This window comes from Pavona decussata, unplaced genomic scaffold (assembly GCF_977016875.1).
Source record: "Pavona decussata unplaced genomic scaffold, jaPavDecu1.1 SCAFFOLD_163, whole genome shotgun sequence".
NCBI lineage: Eukaryota > Metazoa > Cnidaria > Anthozoa > Scleractinia > Agariciidae > Pavona > Pavona decussata.
The window spans coordinates 569,111-584,003 of NW_028145574.1; positions in this window are offsets into that span (position 1 = coordinate 569,111).

Sequence of the window (14,893 nt, forward strand, 5' to 3'; positions counted from 1 at the left end):
TTTTAAATTTCTTATAGGGCAGTCATAATTTTAAGATAAGATAATAAGTCCAAAAGTGATTGAATGACATCTCAATTTATCGGGCACCTTCTCCAGCATCGCAAATGCAACAGGCAAATTTTCCTGGATGTTTAAAGGCATTGGCAGGGGGCCTGACGAAAGCAAAGATGGAGAGTGATCATGAGTGTGCTGCATTGATTTTTCAATTTTGATTTCATGACGTGCAACTCCAGGTTCTAAGGCCCGGTTTATACGTCGAACTTTACATGAGCCGAACCTAATACCTATTAAGGTCGCCCCAAATACAGTGGAACCTCGATTTAACGAAGTCGCTGGGGACCGGCCAAATTTGTTCGTTATATCGAAAACCTCGATATAACGAACTTGAGGGGAAACGACCAAAATGTTGGTTATATCGAGGTCATAATTAATGATTGATTTTCAACACAGGTGACTTCTGTCACGCAATTCAATGCAATTTTCGTCACCCAGAAGTGCCGCGTTTTGAGATGCAATTCATTACGCATGGTGGCTTTCAGTAGCAATTATTTTCACTTTTGAGCAGACGCGCAGCTTTTATTTACAAAAAAACGACGCTTTCAGAGTGTTGATCTGTTCAGCGTTTATCTTCTGTCGCGTGTTGACATTGTAATTCGTTATATCGAGGTAGATTTTACGTTTGCGCTTCCGGATTATGTTCGTTATATCGAAGAATTCGTTATACCGAGGTTCGTTATATCGAGGTTCTATTCCATACATTTTACTGTAACTTTGGCCGGGACATAGAATATCGTTCGTTATATCGAGGACTTCGTTAAATAGAGGTTCGTTAAATCGAGGTTCCACTGTAATTAAGTTCGGCAGTTGATTCAGACGTCGAACCTAACTGAAGTCGAACTTAATTAAAGCTAAAGTGAGAAAGTAGATTTTCGTGGTCAGCGGCTGTTGTTTGTACTCAACAAGATTTAAAATGGCGGGAAAGATGAATTCTGACATGGAAGAGCTTGCTTGATGAAATAATAAAGACAGGCCAAACACGGCTCCTACAGGTCGAGATAGGAAGAATATGACCTTCAAAGCTAATTTGCTCTTACGAGTACGTCTTTCAAAGATCTCTCTTTTCTGTACGAAAGTAAGGAAGGGTCTTTGTAGATCTCCCCTAGCAGAGGCTGATTTTCTATCAAGTGTCATTTACCAGGAGCCATAATCAGGGATGGAGACCGTAACGAGATGCCATTTTGACTTGTGGGCTTGTCCCCATGTGTTGTATCAAAAAATTTATTTTTAGAAAAAAAAATTGGGCCATACGCGCGTGCGCGCACGCGTGTAAACAGCCAGGATCGCGCGCGGAGAAATGGTAATTTTTTTCTACCCGTTCAAAATGGCGTCCAAATTTTAAAATTCTGCCAGGGAATATCTCCTCAGTACTCACATTTAAGGAATTAGACCCTCACAAAGAAAATGTAGCAATTAAAAGAAGACGGAAATAGTTGGAATAAGTGGCCTATTGATCACATGACTCTCACAGTAAAGTCAAAAAGGCGCCAAAACGGTGGCGCTGCGTGCGTTACTACTGTTGAATGAATGAAAAAAGCTTACTCTCTACGGACATGTACTCAGACACGTAAGGACTTCTTTATCTTTATTGAATTTTTTCTCAGCTGCTTTCCGTGTCACATATAAGGTAGTAGCCCCACGCATATTTGCGTGTATTCACGCGGGTTTATGACGTGAAGGGGGAGGGGAGGCAATTTTTTCTAAAGCTAGATTTTTTTGGTACAACACATGGGGACGCGTGGACCCCACGCTTACGGTCTCCATCCGTGATTATGGGTCCTGTATTTACTCATCTGAATTGTTTTAGGTTAGACACAGAAGGGCGATATTCCATAACAAACCTCAAAATGTTTTTGTGGGTTTTTAGTTTGTTTTGTAGTGCCGATATTCTTTCGCGGAGGTTGACTTCTGAAAGAGTTTTATCTATAAGGTTATCGAGGTAATCTATGATAGGTAATCTCTGTTTGAATAGAGTGATGTTTTCTTCAAATGTTGTTTTTGAAGATTTTGTTCTGAGAAGTCTTGAGGCTTCGCCTTTGATATAGCCTGTATTGAAAGTTTCTGTCGGTTTTGAAGTGCATGTGTACATCAAGAATAGATTCTTTTTTTTTTTTTAAATCTTTCGCATCTCAGACAAGTATATTCAGTTGTTTCGAAACAAGAAGAACAAGCACATTCCTCTTTTCCCGCCATCTTGTTCAGAATGAATTCCTTTGCGCATGCCAAGTCGATGGAATGCACCGACCTCTGGGATAGATACAATTTATATAATTTATACGTAACGTATGCATTTGGTTCGGCACATGAAAAGTTCGACGTCTGAATCGAAGTCGAACTTTTGCCGTTCTATTCGACTGGCGCAGTCGAATAGAACGGCGGGTCGACCCAAATACAAATCTGTCGATCCTAACTGATTCATACGTCGATCTTTACATGCGCCGAACCAAATGATTAGGTTCGCCTCATGTACTACTGCGCGTCAAGAGAAGTGCATTGATTAACATCATGAATCGATGGGTTCCTTTCCTTGGGTCTTAAGGGCCTAATATGAACAGGGTAGGAAAAGTTTAAAATATCTTACCTGACTTCTCTGCAAACATTTTTTTTACCCTATCACGTTTGCAATCAATTTATTTTGTCTTTTCAGACCCTGCAAACAATTTTTTCAATATTTCTCATACCCCCCTCCAGAAAAATAATGGTCCGTCCCTAAGTTCCTTATGTCCACGCTCCAACAAACGCCCCGTATCTAATGACCTCACCACTCTAAAAACGTTTTATGGTTAATTAAACATCCTTCCATTCTACAATAACACCTGGGGCCCGTTTCTCGAAAGTCCCGGTAACTTACCGGGCCCGATAAGTATATTTTGAAATGTTTTTCCGCCGATTACACAGTGATTACAGACATGGTAATTGGCCAATGTTTTCATAGAATTATAAGATTTTAAAATTTAGTATTCAAAGCTAACAAAAATTGACTTCTGTTAAGAAACATTTATCACCAAAGACACTTACCGGGCCCGATAAGTTACCGGGTCATTCGAGAAACGGGCCCCTGATCTTTGAAGTTCAACATGTGGCCTAACGTCTCAAAAAGCAGATGAGGGGATTCTAAAGAAATTGTGGTGCTTCGTCGGTGGGAGAGTGGAAACGAATATTTGGTTTTATCAACTTTTCTAAAGTAGAGGGCATACTATTGAACTTCTTTACCGTTAATAAAGGTATTGCTTTACGACACCCCAATGACCTTTTCAATTCAATGTTCTTTTCGTCTCAAAAAGCAAACACGTCCAGCTCAATAGGGTCAAAATTAAAGCAATCCTCAGCCTCTTTGGCCAGCGGTTTGTCAACAGGACTGGAATTTGTTTACCGCAGGATTATGCAGAATTTACGCAGCATCGTTACGGGACAGCCAATATATTAAAAAAAGCCTGAAGACACTTTGTACGAGATTGGGTCAAAAGTCAACATTCATACTCTGTGATTGACATGTAGGTATTTGTTCTGGAGTTGTGTTTTTGCAGTACCTCAGTTGCCGCAGTATATTCATGGTTGACAGCAGTGAAAAAGCAAATGGTTATGAAGTTCACAATGTACAATGAACCCGCTTTGGAAAAATAAAACAGAACAATTCAAGGTTGCCTCACAGTCAGTTAGACAAAAGATCGTGGTACCAGAAGAGGTAGCGTCGTTGCGTTTGGAAAAGATAAAACGTAGTGCAAACAGGTGAAAGTCGCGTACTTCTTTCAGCGAATTTAAAGTCCATTTGTTAATTTAATTATTTCCGAAAACAGAAAAATAAGATCTTAAAATCCACGCTAGTTATTTTTCAACTCTCTAGACTCTTGCCTTCATTCCCAATTTTCTCATGAAAATTTGGCACAATCACGGACCATAATCATAATTTTAAAAAATCTGCTTGTACGGATAGTGAAGTTACTTTCATCCTACCTACCAAAACTAAACGATACTTTGTGCATGTTAAGCACCAAAGCGTAATGTGTTAAATCTTTCCGCAACAATTTGATATGAAAATGGCTTACATGACTGTTTCCATGGCAACACGAGTTTGTGAGCAATGTTTCATTGCTAGTCTCGATGCTTTAGTTTTTAAGAACGCCGTCCTCATTGCGTCCCACACCCCACCCCGATGAGGCTCAAAAACTCAAGAAAATTCATTGGGAAAAGAGGTTTATTTTTTTTTTCTGTCACTACTGTTCAATTAAACAGCTTTCTAAGTCTAAACTAGCCTTGCGCCATCAAAAACGGCATTTTTGTACAAGTAAAGTGACATTTGTTCGAATCATTCTAAAACTGTCTGTTCTTTTGCAGTAGTAGTACAGTAACCTCTCTGTCTATTGAGACCAGCACCAACTAACGGTCTCTTTCTTAAAATTTTCTCGAGAGTTCGGTTACAGTAAAGTGGCTAAATCAATCACGTTAGAGACCAACTTAAGGACACCAAGAATTAACACACTCCGTCCAACCAAAACAAACCATATAAACCACATTCAAACCGTCTGGGAAGACTTAGTTGAGTCGCAAATGGCTTCTCATTCAGTTTTTTTGTATCCAACTTACAGAAAAAAAGCTGCGAAAGGCTTTTGCACTCACCAAACAAAACGAAAGCAAAATACTTAAGACACCCAACCAACCGCTCTATTGCGGATGTGGCGGATCCCGGTAGGAAATCAACTTTTTGCGGAAGTTTTCTCTGATTCTGCTGATATGCGTTGTTTTGGGGATTTATGGGCTCTAATTTGTTACCACTTATTTGGTGGGATTTAAATTTAATACCAACATATCACAGGAATTTTATGAAATGCCAAACCGCAAAATTATAAAGTCTGCTCACTATTTTCAGACTACATTTGTAATTTATAAAATACTTATTTGGCAGTTGTCGATGATTGAATAAATGTTTCATGGTATTTTTTAAATCACAAAAATTAACAGCCGCTGAAATTTCTCGCTAGATGGTAATTATTTCGCCAACATTCTCATAGCAGCAAGTCTAATGTTGATAACTGAAGATAGACGGCTGTCCGTCAACATCCCAGTCACGTGATCCTCCAGATTATCGACATGCGCGGCAAAGTTGATCCAGTTGTCAGCTGCCGCCCGTGTCATACGAAAGTACGACTGGACTAAATATGACAGTATCAATATATACTCTTCGCACTCTTGTAAACTGTGTTTGGGCACCGCCCGCTTGTAAACGGTTGTAGCGCGGAATGATGAAACTGTGTTCTTGTTTTCCATGGCCGCGAGAAATTCTTTAACCTTCCTGTCATTTGTTACGTTAACCGGTTTTTCACCACGATCGTTTTTGGCCTGCAGTAAAGGCAAGCCTAAAAAAGAATCAAAAGAAAGGGAAAATTAACATAAGAACGAATAAACTGTCTTGAGAAGCCCCTTAATGGGATAAGAAAGGTAAACTTAGCATACCAACTGTGCTATCCTGAAAATCGGCCAAGATGTTATCTAGCCACGTTAAAAAAGGGTTTTTTGTGTGGAAACTCAGCCGAAATAAGAAAACTGTAAGTAGTTATAAAAAGTTACCTCCAGCAGTAACGAGTGACTCGACAACTTTCAGGTGATTGTTGCCCGCAGCATCGTGAAGAGGAGTCGTACCACACTTTGGAGCGGCCAGCAGATTGAGCACACGACACGTGTCTGAAAACACAAGCAGCCATGAGTAATTTTACGCAGACGACAAATAACCAATCAAAACCGACTTCAGCAAGAAACATGCGGCCGGTGCAAGGCGGGAGAAAAACGTCGCGATTGACAAGACATCCAAAAAGACTAAAGAATAGTACTGAAAAGGGGCCGTGGTAGTAACACCCTACAAACGTCTTTTTTGATCACATAAGTGATAAGTGTCCATCTGCGGAGAGACTATCAGGTGATAGGGTCCATCTGGCAAAAATACTCGAATGAATAGCACTCCAAAAACCCTGAATTTATCTTTCTGACACATTAACAAACAATTTTCTTTCATTGTATTTATATCCTGTGTGTTTATTCGTCTTTATTTCAATCTTTCGCCTTCAGCTCAAATTGGTCGGCTGTAAATTCAAAATGCATGTTTCAGAAAATTTTAAAGAAAATTTAGTGCCAAACAATAATAAAAGAATAGTGGTCTCGCGACTACTAGTCTTAAAGGTTCCCCTGAAAATTTAATGTTCTTTTAAAACTAGCACATAAACCCTTGAAGCAATGTTGTTGTCTTAAGAACGTCAAATGTCCGTGGGGTAACTTTCAGCCGAAAGTAGCTCAACAGAAACGCTCTGTTGTTTAAACAGATTGTGAAATGCGTCGAATCACCTAACCAATTGCAACATTCACGTCGAGTTGTTTAGCTGTACTAGGTGAACACCAAGGAACACCAAGGAGACACGATTCCACTGTTCGATATAGAAAAATTACGATAGCGCAGCTATTTGGGGAAACAGTATGCATATGTCGGTCGTTATTTTCATTCGGTGATACATGGGTAAGAGGTGCTTACCATCTTCAGGGTTGATTTCACAAACTGGTTGCCTGGCCTTCAACAGTTCTCGTACACATTCCACGTTACCATGGTTACAGGCCTCGTGTAAGGGTGTCCAACCCGCATGATCTGTAATGTTAGCATCTGCCCCTGCTGCTAAAAGCTGCTTCACTTTTACGGTGTCATTTTTAATGCAAGCAACATGTAGCTTTGTTTCGCCTGCGGATGAGAGGAAGTAAGAATGCCCATTACGAAGACGACGAACAGCTTTACCTAAAAATAATTCACTTAGCTAATAGTTAAAGCATTTTTGCTTTGAAATAACTATGGCTTTTTTTGTATTTGATTTGCGAGTTTTTTAAGAGCTTAAATTAAGCTTGAATTTGTTTAACTGTTTGCCCATTTCCGTTGATGCTTATCGTTCGTCTCCTGGTTGGTATTTTTCAGGCTTCAAACTCTTTTCTCGCTAAAGCACAGCCCAGTCGAGTAACTTATAAAGGGTAAGGCGAATTCACGTTACACTGTAATAGGAACAACTTACTGATTACTATAGTAACATGTTTTCTTGGACGCTACTCAGTTACCTCTCATGTTTCGACGATTGATCCCGCCAACACCATTTAGCAAGTTGTGGGGTGCATTTTGTGCTTTGTCAACTCTGGAAAGAAAGAAGAAATATCATTTGAAATAGAATTCTAGGAAACATGAGGAAAAATGTTAAAAAAAAAAAGTTTTGGTAAGCGGTGCTGTCCAATGAATCCCCAGTTGCCATTCAGATGACATACATTTTACGCACGTCACCAAGTGTGTACAAGAGACGCGATAGTGGACAGGTAAGGACAGCATTAATTTTTTTCGTCAGATTTGCATTAGATACGAGAAAAGCACCAGGTATGGCGAGGCATACCGCATAAGGTGACGATGGAGCAAAATCGTTTTGCCTACGGCGTCTGGACCGGGCCTTGACGTGTTACGTCAGGAATCAGTTGCGCACTGTGATTTGGCAGCCTCGCTAGTGATGCCATCTGGTAAACCTTGTCTATTGACAGTGGTAATGCTGCGTTTTATGGTTAATCTATTGTAAATTCCTTTTACTGTTGTTATTATCAGTCATCCCACTCAAGGCTGTCGTTTGTCGACATCTTCAGATCACTTTTTCAACCGAATAATGGATCGGTTAGCGGTCGATCAATGACTTGATCGTTCTAAAGACTGCCAAAAGTATTCACCTAATATCCTGGAGCGGTGTTCCTCTCCGACGAACGCCTTTTGTAGCAGGCGTTGCAGCAGCAGTTGACGGCACCAATAAGAAATAATAAAATGCCTGAAAAGGAAAATATAACATTCAGCAAGATTGCACAGTTGCTCGATAGTAACGCCCTTATGTCAAGCTCAGTTGATATATTGAGTATTCTGATTTACAATGAAGACGCTTATTCATTCCAAAAGGCTAATATATCTTGATGGGTAGTTTTTTTTCTAATTTTTATTTTACATACACAAAAGAACAGAAAAAAATTCCAAACAGACACAACAATACTTAAAAAAATCTTACACATAGAGGTGCATCATTAGCACTTACATTTTTCGATACCCTAACTCCGTTTGATTCCATTTTTGATTATACAGGTAGCACTTGGCAAACAGGATACAACAATTTTAACTTAAAAGTTAACTAGTAAGCTTGCAAAATTGTAACTGAGGTCCTGTGTACGGCGTTTTGTCAAAAATGATTTCTGAATCACTTAGCATGAAGGAAGTGGTATTAACTCTATTACCATTTGCCAAAACACTTTGGAGAAATGATTTGACACATTAACTTTCATTAACTTTTAACTTTCATCTCTTACCTATTAAACATGTCCTACTCCGCGTACATTATATTATTAGAAATGTATTTACTAGATCATTTTTTTTTCTTTTCTCGTTGTAAACTGCAAAAACTGTAACATTTAGTCATTAGTATTTTCAAATGTATTGTAATATATATCTTTCGTACTCTTGTTTTCCTTTTTTGTAACGTGTGTGTTGAAAATAAAGAAGCAAAGTATATAAAAAAAAAAAATAAAAAAAAAATAAAAAAAACTTTCAATGAAAATAGTTGGCCTTGATAGATATAATTGGGTCGCTTCTCAATCCCAAACTAATACAATCCTGTTGTGGACACTACTATATGCAAGAGCTTGAAGTAAAACTCCTTGATTTTGTTTTGCTTGCAAAAAATCATCACTGAATAGCTTGAAATAGATCCTAAACGAAAGATCATTTTACCAAAAGTCTTTTTTGCCACTTGCTGGCTGTTTTGATTTCCTGAGGTGTGCTCTTAACATAGACCCAGTTGTAGTCTTCATATTTTACGTTCGTAAGCATACTAAACTCTTACAATTTTCTCCAGGGATAAAGCCTTGCTTTTCAAAGGGCGTCTTTCCAGAGGTACTAAACAATCCGAGTAGTTTGCCAGAAGCATGTCAGTTACATGCATTTTGAGCCACGTGGAGCCACACGTCTCCAGAAACCGCCTCAGACAAGCCTCGCTACGGTGCGATCCTCCAAAGGCAAGCTCGGTCAAAAAGGTCCGCGAGCGATCACTCAACCTGGTGCCAAGAGCCTCTTCGGTACACTTCATTGAATTGAGATCAGAGAGAATGTAGCACTGCGAAGTCATCCTGATGACGCTTTGTAAAGAATGCAACACGGGAATCTGAAGAAACAAAAAATGACGCAACATTTATAACATGCACAGCTTTCTTGTAACAGTACCCTGCCAAGCCCTCCACCTCCCGTCTGGTCTGTTTTAGACTGCAAGCAGTCTCTTTCCTCTCCTAATTTCTGTAGCGCGCGATGTTCACTTTCCTAATTTTCGTAAGTTTACCTTCACATTGCGCGCGTGATCGGAGGAAAAAAGTACGACTGTAAGGCTCTTTAGTTCCTTCATTTCTGTCTGACACGTGCTTCTCACACTGCTGAAGCTTCATTTAGCCGGTTTCTGTTACATGAGGAAGCTGAGAGTATTCCTTCTTCATCCTGGATGGGATGCTAGTTCTTTGCAGGCTTACTCACAGCATTTGTTTAGGTTGTCTCTAATTAAAATGTTCGCCGCCTACTGTTTATAACACTTAAAAGGAGAGAGTCAATGTGAATCAAAGTTACATATCTAAGCAAACAGGGCTTGAACATCAAAAGTTTGCACGCTATCTAGTTCATCACCGTACCTTCATTGACAAGCATGAACTGGCCAATAATTGACCAATTGACCACTAACCTGAGTTGCATCATCACATGCACAATACGCTGCACTCCACGTGACTCCAAACAGCTCGCGCAGGCGAGTGTTGAAAGAGACCCCGGATGAACCCGGCCAAAACATTCCCCATAGCAAGGAATGCTTTAGGCTGTTCAGATTTTCACTGGCTGCCGACAGGCTAAAAGGATTTTATAACATATTAGTCACTACGGTAACCATAACACGCATCCACTAAACAATTCAGACTTCTAGACACTCGTCTCTAGTAAGATGAGGTATTTGTGGACGAAAGGATTTGCAAGTCATCTAATATTCAGCACAGCGACTAAATATATATTAACGTCTTTTAAGATGTTATGTGATCCTTTCTCGTTCCACTGAACACCACATAAAAAAAATTATATTCTTGTGGAATCAGCCTTTAGCGAGTACCGGTATACAACGGGATTTGTTTCATAAAAGGAACATCGTGCAACGAATTTTTCGGCAGTTTCACTGTGCAAGCCGCGGTATAAAGTACAAATTCTGATAAAGCAAACAATTGCATCTCTCCCGACAAAAACCTACTTGAGGAAACAGCTATTAAGCTTTTGCTGTACAAGTAACATAAACAGTGAACACTTAGGTAAACTGACGAAAAAACAAAGTAGAAAAAAAACACCATTATGAGGTTTGACGCATGCCACAATTCCACCAAACCGATTCCTCGACTGAACCCCAACCTACGGCTCCTGTTTCTTCAACAGTTTCTTTAAACTTCTGTTTTTGTTTCTAGTACGCTACAGAATTCTTAAAAGAAAACGTTCCCCCTTTTATTTCGTAAACAGTATCTGTGCGAAACAGGCTTTTAGCCAGGATTTTTAAAGTGGGAGTCCAAATGTTATGTGGGCCGAAGGCCCACATAGCATGGTGCCGCAGGCGCCATGCCGCTAGGGGGGTCTGGGGGCATGCTCCCCCAGAAAATTTTGAAAAATTGAAGCCTCTTAGACGTGATTTCCGCGATTCTGACAGCTGTAAACGTCTTTCAATTTACCTATTAAACCGCTGTTTTTCCTTGATAATTATACTAATCTATCCTTCTCTCAACTTACCTTGTTTAAGATTGAATTATATTTGGGACAGGAACTCCTGCCCAGTTGTTATGAAGAGTGATTGAAATTTGAAGTTGTCAAGCCATGATTTACACGAAAGAACAGATATGCATGGCTTTGTTGGTCGAACTGCATTCTGGTCTACAAGTGCCAGTCTCCCAAATTCTCAGAAATGCAACATCTTTTATTATTTTCAGTAAAGAACTTTAATTTATGTGTTGCGTAGTCATTATTTACATTCAGACAATTGGTAGTGCAAAGCCTAAGACCTTTTCGAAGAAAACAAATCTACTCAATTACAACTGTAAGTCAGTTTAATAAACCAATATAAGGTCTAAACTGTCGAACTGCTTATGGGCCTAAATATTGCGTCATTTGGATTTTATATTCTTCGCGGTTGAGATCAAAACAGAAAGGAAACTCGCTAGAAAAAGTGTTAATATAGAAGAAAAATATTAAATTTTATTAATTTATAGACTATGTTTTGTTACGTTAAGCACAGAAGTTCGTAAATGGCCGCCCAAAACAGGCCGTCGAAAATCTCCCATTTCTGAGAAGTGGCCGTCCTTTGGACGGCTGGACGGCCGCCTGGCTAAAAGCCTGGTGCGAAAGGTTACTTGCTTATAGTTCCCTTTGTTCGACAAGTGTCAATTAATGCCAAATTTCAATCAACCTACCCTGCAGCGTTGCTTGTGCGTTCATGGAAGTCTCTCTCAAGTAAAGTTATTACAAACCGTAGTAGAAGCAGGCTGTTTTCATCTTTTTTACTGAAAATCAACAAGCAACGTTTTGTTTATTGCAAGATTACAAACATTTATCCGTGTGTGTTTTTTTTAACTATCTATAACCCTTGGTACCAGGGGTTTTGCTCGTTCACTTTTGTGAAGAAGAAAACTTCAAACAGTTTTTCCAATGTATCCGCGAGTGCGAGGACTGGAACTGTCCAGGGCACTGCAGGTACAGCGTGTAAAATAAAAAAAAACACTTGTAACGTTGTATAACCTCATAGTCTCGTTTGTCTGCTTCATCACTTGTAACTGGTAAACGGAAGTGTAGGACATAGCAGTGAAAGTTAAAAACGAATGCAGTGCCGGAAATCCTCTTCAAAAGCCCACCGATAGGCCATATATAGAGTGGTCTTGCAGTGAAACCAGGACCACCGGGATTAATCGACCACTTTACGGCCAATTCTTTGGCTCGACAAAAAGCTCACTCTATACTTAAAGCCACGTCGATCCGACTCCAGACAATTAATACGACCAACTTTTATGGATCTTTGGTGGCGTGGAATATAAGGCTTTCCACTGCATTGACGAGAATAAAACAATCTGGAGGGTGTGAGGTGTTTCCTACGTCTTACCCTTGAGTCACTAGCTCCATTCACGCAAATCAGCACCTCGCAGTCTGGGATAATGGAACGTCAGTAAAAATTTGAAACTTTAGGAGGGAAATGTCGCAAAAGAAATGTAAACGCTCTTTCTTTTCTAATCACCTGCACAATGTTTTGAGAAATTCCCATTCACTGCCAGATGCCTCCACTGAAGTCCCATCAGCACTAGCGTGAAGGCTGAGTGTGCACTGGTACAGAGAAGTGTTCTCCGACGGAGGGTGAAAGACAAGCAGTCGCTGGATCAATATTAACGCTTTGATGGCCTGGCCACGGGACGGAGATTTCTGAAGGAAAAAGACGACAAGATACAAGTATTTAATAACAATGCCATTGATGGCCCGCGCTGTCTTCGTCATTTTATTGGAAGTTGATCCTTATAACATTTCACCTCTCTCACACATGTACAATAGAGGTATGTAAATGTAGTTTTGAACAGCGTAAGAACCTCACATTTTGTACAGCGTACGATTCTCACAATTAAATACATACGGGCCTTAGAGAGGAGTAATAAACTTAAAAAACGCAGTGTGTAAGTATCTTTCCAATAACAGTCTCTAAAAAGTATATAAAAACTTGGCGCGGGTTTGATGCAACCACAAGGCATCTCAAAAAAAGATCTTGATTGAATCATGGACGCTTGTCTCCTGACGACCACTCCCCGCGCTACAATGTTCAGAACAAGAAGGACACTTATGGCAGGCTAACTTTTGCTTATAAAGCTTCCAGAAACGCCTTTGATCGAACAGAAATGCAAAGACAACAAAGAACCAACAGAAAGAAGCATTTTTGTGCGGCGCTGTGAATTTTGTTTCACTTACCAGTAGGTTATCCATGATTGTACGCAGTAGTGATGGAGGGGGGTACCTTTTGGAGGTCATGAACGACTGAATAACCTCCAACACTGTAGACTGGTGAGACTCCTCCAAATAACCATCTATAGAATCCATAATATATCCTGGGAACTCAGTAGCGCACACCGACTACAGGAAGAGAAAAACTTCTCACTCAAGGAAAACAATCAGCAATGTTACTGGTAAAGTATGCTCTACCCCTAGCAAACCCGTTAGACAGACCCATAAAATGTTGGTCTTACATTGAAAACACGTTTTAGGATTACCTTTTTATGGAAATTTTTAAAGAAGAAACCTGTTGCAGGAACACATTTCAAGTATTGGATCTGTCTTCAAAACCTTGCAACGCGTCACCGCAATAAATAATGCGTTACAAGTTGTCCACGTGTTGTGTTTCTTTATTGTCGGAAAAATTGTATGGCGTGTAACATAAACTTTAAACCAGTTAACAGAAGCAAGCCTCTTAACTATAGCCAAGTCGTTTGGCACGTCTTCGGTCGTTTTGAGTGGATGCTGAGCTTTTGATCAGGACAAACACTGGTCATACTAAATTATGAGTAGTTGATTGTATTAACTAGGGTTGGCGTAAAGCAGGTTTCCAAGGCCCTTGTATCCTGTACCAATTGAACAGACCACCTGAAACCTGTTATTTGCAAAGACCCCGACTAAAATTAATACCGTTCAAATTATACCGAAATGGAAAATCCCAAGCTGACGAATTCCTGCAAACTGAAGCTATTGGGGAAAAGCTGAAAACAAAGTGCAGCCCCCACAGAATAATGGCCGAGGAATGAGTACAAAAAGGCGCGCTACCAAAATGAAACAACCACCGCTAATTTTTAGAAAAATTTTGTCACATGCATAGTGGGTAGGTGCTTGCACGATCTTTTCACAAGTACACTTGGGATACACTCCTTTGGAACAATCCTGCCAATTCTCATTCCGTTTCAGGAATAACACAGAATACACAGAATGTCAGTTCCTAAACTGAAGAACACATTCACTGGATTCCGCTCTCGTTCTTCTATCAGAAACAGAATGAATTTAAAGCAACTCGAAGTTCAAGAGCAATCTGGGTGAAGACATGATACTTTTACCTTGTTTTTATCAGGGCAAACTGGTTTAACCAAAGTTGACACTGGTCTCCATTTGTCCACACAACTGACATTCGCCCTGTAATTCATATTGTCCTAAAAAATGAAGGAAACAGTACTCAGGATGATAGTTAAAGAATTTCTGTAATAACAGTGTGTTATTGTAGATATATATAGTGTGTCTTAATTGCTTCATTTTGTTTTACTTTCTATAATAATTGGCATCGTGCAAAACTTTTTCTTACATCCATGCCATCAATGCAGTTGCAATTAGAAGAAGGAATGTGACAAATCCTTCATTAAACTTTTATCAACTTGTTATAACGCATATTTCTTCAATTATGTAAGTCTTATCAGAGTTCATTATAAATTACTTAACTACCATAAACAAGATGGTACATTATTTTGTCATTGCAGTAAGGTTTATTGTCTTCTTCTAGCTACATTTTACATGAGACAGAAAAGAAAGAGCCTTTGGAAAGTGTCATCTCCTTATTTCAAAATACATGTACTTCTATTCAATACAACTCAACCACTCAATTAAATTACCAATAATTAATTACCGTTACTGATAACTCCACAATGGGATTACATTTCTATATTACATGTACTTTGGCACATTTTGACAGGGCTGCAGATATTTTGTCAATTGCCTCTAAAGAAAACA